Source organism: Rosa rugosa, chromosome 3, assembly GCF_958449725.1.
Source record: "Rosa rugosa chromosome 3, drRosRugo1.1, whole genome shotgun sequence".
NCBI lineage: Eukaryota > Viridiplantae > Streptophyta > Magnoliopsida > Rosales > Rosaceae > Rosa > Rosa rugosa.
Genome location: NC_084822.1, coordinates 10,655,328 through 10,660,799, shown reverse-complemented (window position 1 = coordinate 10,660,799; position 5,472 = coordinate 10,655,328).

The following is a 5,472-nucleotide window of genomic DNA, read 5'->3' as shown; positions in this document are numbered from 1 at the left end:
ATCCGTGAGGATCCGACCGTTGGATCATCATTAAATTCAGATCCGACCGTTGGATCATCGTTTAATTTGAATCTGAGCGTTGGATCGTCGTTTAATTACATATTTGAGTTGTTGGCTAAGTCAAGATCATTATTGGACTAGGTGATTGACGGTTTGAGTTGGTGGACGATTGTGGATCGTATTTTGAGCTGAATTGAAGACGCAGCGGGATTATCGAGGTGAGTAAACCTCACGTGGTTCATATTACGAACCCAATACAATTAATTGCTTTATTTTGTTGCAATCATATGAACTATTGTTGGTGTTACTAGACATTCCTGTGTGAATGTCTGTATATATATTATTACGTGAAATAATATGTATTGTTGGAGTTGTGTTGAGTTATTGTTGAGAAACAATATATTGTGAGAGATATTGAGTTTATTGTTGAGAAACAATATATTGTGAGAGGTGTTGAGTTTTATTGTTGAGGAACAATAAATTGTTGTGATCTGTGGAGATCACTAGGTCACGAGGTGACCATGGCATCTATTAGTGAATCACGCTCTCGTACCGGGCTGGTGGTTATTAATAGTATTAAATCGTAATCACGTCTGTGGCCGGACGAGTGGTTACGTTCAGTTAGAGCTCTAGTCTGTCTGCCAAATGTGGAGTGACCTTATGAGTGAAATTGAGAGTAACTCATAAGTGTCAATATATATATGGTAACCTTATGAGGGAAATTGAGAGTAACTCATAAGGGTCTATATATATATATGAGTCTGTCTACCAAATGTTGGGAAATCTTATGAGCGAATTTGAGAGTAACTCATAAGTGTCTATATATATATATGAGAGTGAGGGATCTTATGAGCTAAATTGAGAGTAACTCATAAGTGTCTATATATATATATGAGAGTGAGAAAGTAACGTGGGTTTGTGGTAGTCTTGAAATCTAATAAATCAACAGTTCTTTCTTGTTTACTCATACTGGCTGTAAAAAGCTTACCGGGTTTTGTGTTGTTGCAACTCCCGGTACACTATTCAAATTGTGTAGCGGGTAATCCTACAGGACAGGAGAACCAGGACGGTGATCGTGCGGTTAGAGCAATTGTTAGAGTTTTACAACAATTGTAAGTTGTGAGGTGTGTTATGCTCATTTGAGCTTTATAATATATTGTGAGAGTGAATTGTAATAATGAACTCGAAGTTTCGAGATTTGGTTTTTTTTGTAATTGTAATTATTCAGGTTTCGGATTTGAATTTATCATTCAAAATCCGGGGCGTGACACTTTTTTTTTTTCTATAGTTAATGGAAAGTTAACCGGGGTTTAGACTAAAAATCAAAAATCAATGAAAGAGTGATGTGTCAATTTTCAGAACCCTTAAATTAGATAAAGAGTCCAGATTTAAAAAAAAAAAAAAATTGGATAAAGAGTCTAGATTTTATGAAATTGAAATAAATTTACAGACTCCTCACTTTAGAGGAGCCGGATCCGTTATACATGTCTGGGAAACCTGTTGATTGATTAATGCATAAGCGACTTTAAAGATTTTTAAGGTCTTTTGTATCTCTTGTATTCTGGTGGATCATTTGGATCATCTAATATAATTTACTTTCTTTGAAAGAAAAAATAAAATAGAATAAAAACCTCTTGTCCACTTCAATGGTATACGTCAACCTAAATGGCTGATCGTGATTGCATCTACCAAATTACACGACTAGAATCTACTGACCTTCTTAACCCAGTGGAGTAACAATTTCTTCCAATCCCGATCCCAGATTTCAGGGACGGATTGGAAGCCTTAGTGCAATTTGCTAATAATTTTGCCAGAGGAGGAAGAAGGAAAAGGTAAAGAACAATTTCAATGTTGGTATTAGCAACAGGATAACTCCTAGATAAAGTGAAATGAATAGATCGAAATCAACGTGGGAATGAAACAAAACATCGTACGATAGATCAATACAAAAAATTTACAAATCAAGTCACACAACTTCAACTGCAAACATTTGTACAAAACGGAACAGCCAAATTGATAAATTCTTCATCTAATTCTCCGGAGGATCGGATGGAGTGCTTCTCAGAGAGAGCAAAAAGAAGAAGGAAAAAAAAAGAAGGAGGGGATTGGGGTGTTGCCTAGAATCAACTGGACAAAATAACTGAAAAGCTAAGCCACAGGCCCTAAATTAAACCACTTTATCCATACCTTCAAAGTTAGCAAGGAACATTTAAGCTTCTCATCTTGCATCAGATTCCACCATTTCTGCAACTCAATCCTCCTTTCAAACAGAAATTCCTGCACAAAAACCAACTTTTAGGTCTAAATATGTTCATGCATTAGCATAATGAACAGCTTTGCAAACGAAATGGAAACAAGACGAAAAGGGTAAGAAATTCATCTTACCTAGGTTTCCTTGCTAACAAGTACAGCCTCATGAACAAACACATGCCTTCTATCTTCCACTATACTTTCCAGACCCCCATGACTCCTATCTGTTTTCTTAGGAACAATCTGAGATCTTTTGAGTCCCAATCGCTCTTTCCACCGGCTTAAACTCCTTGATGGCCTCGAAAACATGTCTCCATAATCATCATTAACCAGTAACTCATCTCTTAAAGTAGTCTTCCCTCCTTGGTTAGCACCATTGTCCTTCAAGGGCAACAATGTGCCCTGAAATATGACTTCATCCGCAGCTATCATCCCGAAATTGTTCACAGAGAACTCGAAATCTGCAGAAACGGGAGCTTCTCTGTAGATGGCTTCATGCTTGATGGCTTGTTGAGTGTCTGCAAAGTCATTGGAGAAGGAAATTCTAGGATCCATGGAGGAAGAAGCCAGGAAGTAGTACTACTACAGCTGCTACTATTACCGCTACTGCTGCAAAAACAATGCCAATTGTTTCTAATTGTTAAACATGTTTAAGCATGCTATGGACATTGAAACCAAGGATTACTAAACCCTTTTAAATTTGTTGATTTACTTGCAAGGTTAGAATCCACATGGAGATGTTTGCATTTATATTAGAGGGAGAGCTTGTTTTATGCGTATGTCTGGTAGACATCTCATGTTACTTGGATTTGTCATCTTTTAATAAAAATTTAAAAAAATGCATGTAAAACCACTTTGATCATAATATTCTACAGCGAGTAACACCTAAGAATTAGTATTTATTGGGGTGGCCAATCTCATATTTCACTTGAGTAGCTGAGTGGATGACAATGGAGTTGCAAAAGCTTCCTCACCACATTAGTCAAATGTGACAGACACTTTATTAGTTATTTTTTTCTCTTCTTTTTTGGAAGAGGGTTAAATTTTTGGTCTGTCCAAATTAGGGGCATGTGTGGGAGTCACATGTCATGATATGGGTTAGATCGCAGCTCCACATATATGATCCTTTCCAACAAGGCCCTCTCTGTTTGATCAGTTATAGAAAAATAATGATAGTGAAGACAATGTACGTAGACCACATTGCATCCACCCTGCACAGTATTTCTTTAACCTAAGATCAATATCTCCTTGCATTGCTGGATAAATAATACAAAAAGTGAATTTCGGATACTAAGTATACACCTAAATAAGCAAAAAGAGAAGAATGGTCATCGTCACACTTGCATTTATCATTATCTCTTTTAATTGCTCGCATGAAATGTGTAAAATAATACGTGAGTGGAAATAACTCTGACCGATAACAAATAAAGATAATTTTCTTGCATTTAGTTGTCATTTTAATACCATGATCCTATATGTCGTGTGGAGGGTAGGGTTTATAGCTTCAGTGATAGATTTCTACACTCATGATCGGAATTAACTGTTATTTTTTTCATTGTCTTGAATCAGACTAAATAATAACACAATTTTAGCACTAGTTTCTTAATGAAGGGAAATTAGGATTATGAGATCTTTGTTCAAAAAGTAATTGCAAAGCGTGAAACAATCATCACATTTCTCTTCAGGTACATTTTCTATATTCATTTTACAAAATACTCTTGTACTCCTAATAGTTATCCTCTAAGGTTTAGAAAGCCCTATTCCCAATCTTATTCACAAAGACTTCCATAGAAATCCAACTTGATCCAACTTAAAAAGTAACTCAATTCTCTACTCTTCCTCATACTTGAGTTAGTCCCAAGGACTTCCTTCTATTCTATGCATATAATTGGTGAGTGTCGTTTGAGGTTTCTAAGGACCACGAGGACTTTCATCTTGTTTGATTGATAATCAACATACTATACTGATCAAGTCTTTTTCCAGTCTTACACATCCCATAAAACAAGCACCAATCTAGGACTTTTATTTACTCTAAACTTCACAATAAGAATAAAGATTCTTTGTTCCAACTCTCGTAGGACTATTGACCTTCCAAGTAGTTGCACATGGCTTTACCCTAATCTAGATTGAAATCTCCACTCCTAAGGCTAATGGGTCTTTGACATGTGGTTGATTCCCAATTGACAACTGTACGTCACAAATTTAGCAAGATACTTGAAGAAACTGCATTAGCCTCATGCCCTCATGGGTTTAGGGGGGAAGCAGAACTCGGTCAAAGGGCATTGTCTCCCTTTTGGTCTCCCATTTTGCTAGCAAAACTTGTCAGTTGCACTCTAGTTTAAGAAATTTTCTTTTGTCTTATCTAAGAACTAACATAATAAATCCATCTTCAAGGCTCAATTCACAATGTCAGATCAGGGATAGAGTTTATCTGTTGGATGCTTTGAACGTTACCCAAAACCCTAAGAATGTTATACTAATTAAGACTTAATCTAACATGCTTGTATAGAAGTAGTAGAAAGGGGCTCCATCGCTATGTCAAAACTTATGCCATCGACACCGACTAGTATAATATTCTGCCTCTAATCTCTTTTTAGTTTTTTCTTTCTTTCTCTTTTACTACAAAGAAATGAAAGGCTTCTTGCTTGGATGTTAATGATGAGTTGTTAAACTTTACATTCAGATTTAAGACTATGAAGGTTGATTTACATAAGTAATAACATTTATTTTGGGATTAATCCGACTTGTCAAAGTCCCGTTAGAGTAAATAACATCTACTTTGACACCTCTTTTAGTGAACTCAGGCGAGACTGTGGTTAAATGTCACCGGATGAGTAGTCTCAATGCAGGTCCAAAACCCTTATGATAAAAGTTCAACTTTACACCAAAAAAAAAAAAAATTTCCAAAGGAACTCGTACCAAAGTGATATATTTTTTTTTTTTAAGGGAAAGACGACAAACTATATTAGATGAAACTGAGAATTACATGGAGCGATGCAAAAGCATCGAAAGAAAAAACAATAAAGCATAACAAGATGCACAAATGCATCTATAAAGTAGGAAAACAAAAAAAGATAGCAAGATGCACAGACGCATCTAAAATGAAAAGTAACCATGTGACTTGATGTCGAACGACATCACTGCACTGCATATGTCACGAGAGCAGTGTAAATATAATAGTAACCGTAACCGTAACTGATGAGACGATCACCTAGGAGAGGT